At 47.6% G+C, this 9,641-nt stretch overlaps 1 long non-coding RNA gene across 1 annotated transcript in view; it reads left to right on the top strand.

Moving 5' to 3' along the window:
• Nucleotides 1-9,641, top strand: part of LOC128349347 (uncharacterized) — a 152,369-nt gene that overhangs the window by 8,159 nt on the left and 134,569 nt on the right. The window lies entirely within an intron of this gene.

The following is a 9,641-nucleotide window of genomic DNA, read 5'->3' as shown; positions in this document are numbered from 1 at the left end:
ACCTATTCCCCACTGCCCTGTTTCCCCCACCAGCTTTTTATTTTAAGTTACTCAGTGGGTATTTTAATTTGTTTGGGTGGGTGGGCAGCTGGAAGGCTGCTCATTCTGCCCTCCCCCTCTCCGGCTGTTCCCGCCTGCTGCCAGCCTACCACTGGTCAGGAAAGCATTAGCACTAGGCAGTTGTGCCAGTGCAGCATTGTGTATATTTGTAAATATGTTGATTTGTAAGTATTTCAATGTTTGAATGTGTACATAGGTGACTTGTGTGGGGGGGGAGACAGCAGCGGGAACTGTAAAAATGTAGATTTGTAAACATTTTAAATTGTCAAGGGATGTAAATATGTGTTTGTGTAGAAGTGCTCTCTGTGTGTGTGCACTCATGCACACGTGGAGGTTTCTGTTGTGTGCGGGTGTCAGTAGAGGTTTCTTTCTTCTGTATAGATAGTGTTTTGGAATCTTTGGTTGGTGTAGATAGTTGGTGTGTAAATAGCTGTATAGATGGATTTGTATATACTTGTGTATATGTATTTGTTAAATGTGTTTATTTAGTCCCCCCTTTCTTTTCCCTTTCCAGTTTAGTCAGGAGCGGAGCCAGCCGAGCAGTGGCCTGCGTCTAGCCCTGCTTGGCAGCCCCAATATGCCCATGTGCGTTTCATCACGCACATGGGGCGTGGAGCAGGCGCCGTAGGAGCCCAGAGCCAACTCTCCCCTCCCATGCCCTTCTCCCATGCCTGGGCCGCTGAGAGCCCAGGAGAACTCTTTGGCAGTTATTTCAGGTAGCTCCGACTGCCCAACAGAACGTATTTCCCTTCCTCTCCCTCTATGGAGGGAGAGAAAGGGGAAGACGTCCTATTAGGCAGTAGGGATGAGCCCAGACCATTCCGGAGGCCATTCTAAAGGCCTCCGGACCGGTCCGGACATGGGCAGTTGGGGGTTCAGCTGATTCGGGGGGTTCCTTTAAGAGTGGGGGGAGGGCTTACTTACCCCTCCTATTGCTTCTCCCTCCAGCGCCTGTAGTTCTTTTAATAATTGGGGCAGCAGGATACCTCCCTGCCGCCCCTTCTAACATTTTGCTGCTGCTGCTGCTGTTGGCTATGCTCCCAAAGGCTTCAATAAGCCTGTAGCTCATGCGCACGTTGCACGCGTGCTTCACGTCTCCGCGACGTGCGCGCACACGCACACACATGTTGTGGAGACATGAAGCACACGTGCGATGTGCGCGTGTGCTACAGGCTTATTGAAGCCTTTGGGAGCATAGCCAACAGCAGCAGCAGCAGCAGCAAAATGTAAGAAGGGGCGGCAGGGAGGTATCCTGCCGCCCCAATTATTAAAAGAACTACAGGCGCCGGAGGGGGAAAGCAGCGGGATGAGTAAGTAAGCCCTCCCCCCACTTTTAAAGGAACCCCCCACCCCAGTGCCAGACCGCAGTTCCACGGTTCCGTGCACACCCCTATTAGGCAGCCGACCCTGCCTGAAATGAAGAGCTGAGAGCTCGTTCAGGCTCTCAGCAGCCCAGGCCATGCCCCGTCACACATGACAAGGCACATGACAAGGTGGCGTGGCCTGGGGTGCCGAGAGCTGGAACGGGCTCTTAGCTCTTCATTTCCAGAGAGGGAGAGGAAGGGAAATACATTCTATTGAGCAGTCGGAGCTGCCTGAAATAACCAGCAAAGTGTTCGCCCGGGCTCTCAGCAGCCCGGGCGTGGGAGGGGGGAGTTCGATCTGGGCTCCTATGGAGCCTGAGCCATGGCCTTTCCCCGTTGGCGGCCTGGGTTCTTTGAACCCTTTCACCCAATGGTGGCTCTGCCCCTGAGTTTAGTTCTGATACACATGCAGACACACACCAAACATGCATGCACCGTCAATGATGAGTAAGTGGTCTCCTGCCATACCACATCGTGTGTGGCCTCCACTGGACCTGCATCTGAGCCAGATTTTCCTATCCCTTTGTTTAGGCCCCCCTTCTCTTTCCCCTTTTCAGTCTAACACACACACACACACACACACACACCCCAAACACACATGCACATCAATGATGATTATGTGGTCTGGTGCCACCATGTGTCTGGGGCCTGGATGGCCTCCAACAAAGATGTGGTGGACCTGCCACTTTGAGGCACTTTCCCCCACAGGCAAAACACATGCACAAAGAGAAGAGCAGAAAACCAAGGTGCATTACTGAAGTTTTCCTTCAAGATGGTGTATTTTTGCCTTGCCCCTTTTTCTTTGCAGTTTGCGTGCTGGGTTGGTTTTACTGCCTTGCACCATCTCACTGTTTCTTGTTTGTTTGTGGCTGCTGCAGTCTGTGGTGTTTGGTTTGGTTTCCTTGGTTTTGCAGTTGTGCAATCACAGCAGCAGATCTGTCTCTGTGGTGGTTTGAGGGTTTTCGGCTTGGTATCTTTTTAGTTGTGTCATTGCTTGTTGGTATTGCAGGCTGTTAGGGGCAGAAAACCAGGGTGGGTGGTAGGCACCCATGGGTGACAACTGCCACCCAAACCCCAAAGCAATTGATTTACTCCTGTGATTTTAAGTGATTCTTAAAAAAAAAAAAAGATTTCTGCATTTTGTGCATTTCTCCCATAGAGGACAATGGGGATTTGAGGAACTCATACAGCAACATAATCCAATTTGTATTTTGACTTGCTGCTGTATGAGTCCTCTCAATTAATCCCTAATATGAAGAACTTTTCATCTATCCACACACACACACACACACACACACACACACACACACGTGCATCCACTCTGATAGACTGAAGATGCCAGAAACTAAAAAAATCTGGGGGGGGGACCATAATCCCCACTGGCTTCGGGCTCCCAGGGGGGGCTGTGGCACAACCTGCCATGCCCCCAAACTCATTTTGGGGTGCCCAGGCACCCCCCCAATAGGGGATGGGGCTGCCTCAATTCCCCATTATCTCCTATGGGAGAAATGCCAAAATTGGGGAAATCTCCAAAAAATCATTAAATATCATAGGAGTGTTCGGTTGATTTGGGGTTTGGGTTGTAGTCAGCACCTCTGGGTGCCTACCAACCATCCTGGTTTTGTACCCCTAGCAGCTCTGCATAGGAAATAATGGCCCAGTTTGTGTCCCCATTATACCCTATGTAAAACCTTTTAGAACCAGTTCGAATTGGGTTCAAATTTGAACTGACCGGGGGGGGGGCATTGAGCAAAACCAAACCTTCCCACCCTGGTTCAAAGCTGGTTTGAATTCAAACCAAACAGGCCAAGCCGGTTATGTGCACATCCCTACTAGCCCTTATAATCTTGAATCGGAAGCTTGCTCTGACCCAAGACCCAGCAAAACAGGTGTATGAGCAGCCTTACCTGACCCACCTGGGTATCACAGCTACGTCACAGAGGTTGCCTTTTGGGGAGTTGGTTGTATCTGGGGAAGTGTCCCATTCTTGAGGGTCATCCTTCAGCATGGGTCCAGGAACAGCAGTGAAACATGATGCCATAGAGCTGCCCAGAAGAAGGAAGTATGATGGACTTCTTTGCGTTTTGCATTTTTTAAATTAAACACACGAGTCCCGATTCCACTACTTGTGCCAATGGAATGGCGCAAAAACCAAGCATTTTCCTGGGCCATGGCAGTGATTTAAGAGGCCAGCGGGAGGAGGGGGAACATTCACGTACACACTCACACACCCCCACCCCCGCGGCCTACAGGAAGCCCCCCGAAGGGGCTAGAGGTATTTTAAATTTATTTTATTTTATATTTTAAAAAATCACAGCCCACCCTCCAGACCAGACCTGGGTGGGCGTGTTTCAATGTGGGCTGGACCGAACTTGGCTGGTCAGGTTCGAGTCCGGTCCGGACTTGAACCGAACTGGGTCAGCCGGTTCTGTGCACACCCCTATTACCCAGGAAGCATCTGAGGCACAGTCCTGTTGGCTAATGCAGTGGGATGTTGTGTAAAGGCAGTGGCAGTCTGCTGGCTGACTCACATGCACCACAGCTGTTGATAGGTACTGGGCTGTTCAGAGGTTGGGCAGGTGGCCCTCCAATGGTCATGGGCGCTTGGCCACAGACTGACTCGACCAACCCCTGACACTCCCCAGTCTGTGTTGCAAGTGTTCTGTTTGCTGGGAACATGGGGAACCATACCTCAATGTGATCCCCCCACCGCACCTGCTGCAGTTTAAAGGAGTGCAGTACATCCTTCCAGCCTAGTATGCTACCACTCCACTCCACTGCATATATAGGCCAGGTCGACTTACAGAATTTTGGACTGAGGAAAAGAGTCATCTGTACCACCCACACACACTTTCCCAATTGTGCTGTGGGGTGGCAGCACGAGCCTGTGGCCACAGGGTCTTCCCTGAAAGCTAAACTCTTCTGGGCTTAGTAGCAGGATAATTCATTATTTCATTTATTTTTTTAAATTCCCAGGTTTGACTTTGGAGTGGAATGTGCTGTACAAAAATCTTTTTTGCTTCATTGTTTCCTTTTCCAGCTCTTAATATTAAATTGGAGTGAACCATATTAGTATATTGGTTCAGTTTTCATTCCCTTTATATGTTGAATCCTTCAGAAGAAATGTAGCGCTGATGGTTAGAGGGGTTGTCGCTATTTGTTTTTAACTGGGGAGATGGTCTTAAATTCTGATAAAGCACGTTGGTTTGGCAAGGTAGAGCAGCATTGCCATCTAGTGGCCAGTATCAACCTTTGCTTGCTGACAGGAAATTCTGTCATGTCCCAAAAATACCTCTCTTGGTTCTTGCCTGTTTTGCCTTGCAGAAAATTCAAAGGAAATGGTGAAGGATCAGTGTAGTGCTGTGTTAGTGACCTTTGCCTGCTTCAGCATACCTTCTATGAATATGTTCTGTACACGGCTTTGGCTGTTGCAGTGCTTGCCTGTGGGAAGAACTTGCCCTCTTCTTTCTCTCTTGCCACAACAGCAATTAAAAGCTGAGGCCTGCGGAATCGGTTTGCATTTTCTTGATTATAATTTGTGCAGTTGTGCAAAAACAGTATATGAGTCCTGATAGGCCCTTTGTGGTCTGTTAATTGTTGGCTATTGAATTCAGGCTCCCTCCAGGTGTTGGAGGGAAACTTCTGTGAACAGTGTTCCCTCTAAGGCACGTGCACACACTCACACATTTTTTGGATGTCCGCTCAGTTAATTTTAGATTCCGCTCAGGTTTAATTTTTAAAAGGTCCCATTCTAAATACAGGTGTGCACTAGATGTGTGCACAGACCGCGGAGGCGCAGTCCGATGCCGGGGGGGGGTGGCTCTTTAAGGGCAAGGGGTTGTACCACTTACGCCTCCTGCTGCCCCCCCCCATGCTCCATTTTCAAGTAAAATCTTCTGGGCAGCGGCGGTCCTCCCTGCCGCCCCTGCCCTCTTGTTGATGGTAAATGCAGAAGTAACTTCAGCGCATGCGGCTGCCACTGACATGCACGCACCGTGTGACGTGTGTGGCATGCGCGCGCGTCAGTGGCGTCCACATGCATGGAAGTTACTTCTGCATTTACCATCAACAAGGGGGCAGATGCAGCATGGAGGACCGCCGCCACCCTGAAGATATTACTTGAAAATGGAGCATCAGGAGGGGTAAATACAACCCCCCACCCTTAAAAAGCCACCCACCCCCCGGCATCGGACCATCAGACTGGGCTACCTGCAAACTGGTTTGCAGGCCTCCAACATGGCCTGCGGACCGGTTCGTGCACATCCCAAGTGTGCACACACTGCCTTAATACTGCCACCCAGAACGAAACTCATTCCACACCTAGATGGAAGCTTTTAGAGAGAACACTGTCTGTGAGGCTGCCTTGCACGGCTCTGCAGAAGAGGGCCAAAGGCATGTTTTTCTCCTAGGCCAAGGAAAGAGGAAGCTCAGCATCTGGACTCTTGGTTGTTCTTAAGGGGACAGGGCACAGTTAATGCACTTTTGCCTGAAATACAGCACAGTCTGAGCATCTAGTGTCAGCAGTACAAGTCAACTGGGAGGATGCATTGGGGCCATCACCCTGGCCCTGTGCCAGGGCAGCGATTCCAACATCATGGCATTTCCCCATCACTTCTGAAGCATGGTGTCCTGCTGCAGCAGCTGTGTTCCTGACCCAGCTGGGCCCCTTTAGTAGGCTCTGCTCAGCTGCACACAGTGCACCTCCAGCTGGGCTGCTCTTCTCTCTGGTTTGTCCAGAGAGGAATATGGCCTAGCTAGAGCTGCCCAGCTGGTTAGGAGTGCAGCTGCTACAGCAGGAGCCACATTCCTCAAGAAGTAAGCCCATTTTAAACTTTCTCATCACTGGGGTTTAAGCATCACGTGCCTCATGTTTAAGAATGTGTGCCCCTCCTAAACGTATATGCACACAAATATATATGCACAATTTAATGTCCAGCCAGATCCTAAATCAGTTTGTTTGTAAGGCTCACTGGGTTCAATGGGGCATTGCTTTCTGGTAAATATTGCTACCTAAATACATCAGATTCTAGACAACTATTAAAGACACAGGAGCCCTCCCGGGGGTGGGGGAGGGACTGGGACACCTGTGTTTATAACCATTTTAAGATCATGGAATTCTGTTAGATTTCCGACAGGCAGAAATTTATAAGATGAATGAAGACACTTTCATACCAGTGACAACCTGTGTAAAAAGGAGGGTTGTCCAAGGTATACATTTTCCAGTTTATGTGGTTGCCACTGGGAAGCTGAGTTGTGTGGATATCCAGCTGCTTGGTTAACTGCTTTTCTGCAAGAGCCACCCATTTCGTTTTGAGGGCTGCCTGTATGATTTGGGCCAACTACAACTATGCCAGAGAAGACCTTTATTGATATGTGTGTCTGTGTTTGTTGTTTTTGCATTCTTCATTTATTCCCTGGTATTGTATTATGGCTTGCCACTCCAGATTCTTGACAAGCCTCATGCCACCCCATCCCTATTTTCACTGACCCAGGTAGCCCCTACTAGGCTGTTGTACATAGATAGTAACCTGTTTTCAAGTGACTCATTTCAAGTTATTAAGGGCCCATTCATTACTATTGGGGGCCCTTCTAGATGGAAACTTATTCCAATTTCAGTGCAAATTCTGATGGCAGATGTAACAATATGCACAGATGGCATTGAAGGCTGTTGCCCAAGTTCTTAGAGCCATCTACTGATGGTCCATGAAAAAGCCATGGTCTTTTTCTGATTAGAATGAAAGTAGGATAGAAAAGACATGGTGTTTTCATTGATTGTCAGCAGATAGTTCTAAGAAGTTATGTGACATCATTGAAACTGCCTTGAGACCTGGTTATAGGCAGTATAAAAATGTATTAAAAACAAACGTGTGACATCTTTGAACATCATGATGCCTCTAAATACCAGTTGCAGGGGAGCAACAGCAAGAGAGTAGGCATACCCTTACCTCTTGCCTGTGGGCTTCTCAGCGGCATCTGGTGGGCCACAGTGGGAAACAGGATGCTGGACTAGATCCAGCAGGGCTGTTCTTATGTTCTTATGTCATGTAGATGTCTTGTTACATCTCCTGTCAGAATATGTGCTGAAGTTGGAATAGGTTACCATCTAGATGAGAGCCAGCATGGTGTAGTGGTTAGAGTGCTGGACTAGGACCGAGAAGACCTGAGTTCAAATCCCCATTCAGCCATGATACTAGCTGGGTGACTCTGGGCCAGTCACTTCTCTCTCAGCCTAACCTATTTATTTATTTGTTTGTTTGTTTGTTTGTTTGTTTGTTCAATTTTTAGACCGCCCTTACAAAATAGCTCAGGGCAGTTCACAAATATCAAAGACCCTTTAAAACAATTTAAGAGCACTGGAAGGCCAGGCCAAACAGGTAGGTCTTTAGGGCTCTCCTAAATTCCAATAAAGAATTTGAATTATGGATGTCTCCTGGGAGCGCATTCCACAGTCCAGGAGCAGCTACAGAGAAGGCCCGCCTCTGGGTCGCCACCAGATGAGCTGGTGGCAGCTGGAGCCGGATGTCCTCAGATGATCTTAGCGTGCGGTGGGGATCAGACCGAAGAAGGCGCTCTCTAAGGTAACCTGGACCTAAGCCGTTTAAAGGTAATAACCAGGGTTATTGTGAGGAGAAACCTAAGTATGTAGCACACCTCTCTGGGCTCCTTGGAAGAAGAGTAGGCTATAAAATGTAATAATAATAATAATAATAATAATAATAATAATAATAATAATAATAAGAAGAAGAAGAAGAAGAAGAAGAAGAAGAAAAAGAAACTATTGAACACCAATCAAACAAAGCAGGCCTACAAGAAAGAACAAGTCAAGAACCAAGCAGAAAAATGGAAAAATAAGCCCCTGCATGGTCAATATTTGCACAATATAAGTGGAAAATCAGACATCACCAAGACCTGGCAATGGCTTAAGAATGGCAACTTCAAGAAAGAAACTGAGGGTTTAATACTGGCTGCACAAGAACAGGCACTAAGAACAAATGCAATAAGAGCAAAAGTCGAAAAATCCACCACAAACAGCAAGTGCCACCTTTGTAAAGAAGCAGATGAAACAGTGGACCACCTAATCAGCTGTTGTAAAAAGATCGCACAGACTGACTACAAACAAAGGCATGTCAAGGTAGCAGGGATGATACACTGGAACATCTGCAAAAAATACAAGCTACCTGTAGCCAAAAATTGGTGGGACTGTAAAATTGAAAAAGTTGAAGAAAATGAAGATGTAAAAATATTATGGGACTTCTGACTACAAACAGACAAATATCTGCCACACAATACACCAGATATAACTGTAGTCGAGAAGAAAGAAAAACAAGTCAAAATAATCGGCACAGCAATACCAGGGGATAGCAGAATAGAAGAAAAAGAAAAAAGAAGAAAAAATCACCAAATACAAAGATCTACAAATTAAAATTGAAAGGCTGTGGCAGAAAAAGACTCAAATAATCCCAGTGGTAATTGGCGCCCTGGGTGCAGTTCCAAAAGACCTTGAAGAGCACCTCAAAACCATAGGGGCCACAGAAATCACCATCAGCCAATTACAAAAAGCAGCTTTACTGGGAACAGCCTATATTCTGCAATGATATCTATAACAACAGCAACAACATTGATAATAAAATTCAGCCATCCCAGGTCCTTGGGAAGGACTCGATGTCTGGATAAAACAAACCAGTCAATAACACCTGTCTGATTGTGGAAACAAGAAATAATAATAATAATAATAATAATAATAATAATAATAATAATAATAATAATAGAAGAACCCCAATGTTAATGAATGGGCCCTTAGTAACTTGAGCCAGCTGAAAACAGGCTTCTCTCAGTCTTGGCCCATTCACACAACTGTTTGTGAGGGGGAGGGCCGGCAGAGAGGAAGGCTGCATAACCTGACCTTCCCCGTAGACTATTACCAAGACATTGCTGGGTGTGTGGATCGCAGACCCAGACAGTCCACTGCTACCTCAGGCAGAGTGGAGGAACAGGGGTTGGGACACATCATCCCAGCCCCCAGAAATCCCACAGTGCACCACATGAGTGTGTGGTGCATTGTGGGGACCTCCCTGGCAACTGCCAGAAGCCCACTCCTATGTCAGCACCAGCTGGGAGCAGCCAGTGCTTGCACACGAGCAGTTAGCTAGCACCCTTAACCTCAGCTAACTGGTGGGCTCTGTAGGTGGGTTTGTTGCCTGGGCTGATTGTGAATAG

This window comes from Hemicordylus capensis, chromosome 3, assembly GCF_027244095.1.
Source record: "Hemicordylus capensis ecotype Gifberg chromosome 3, rHemCap1.1.pri, whole genome shotgun sequence".
In the NCBI taxonomy this organism is placed as follows: Eukaryota; Metazoa; Chordata; class Lepidosauria; order Squamata; family Cordylidae; genus Hemicordylus; species Hemicordylus capensis.
This window is presented reverse-complemented; position numbering and strand designations above follow the sequence as displayed.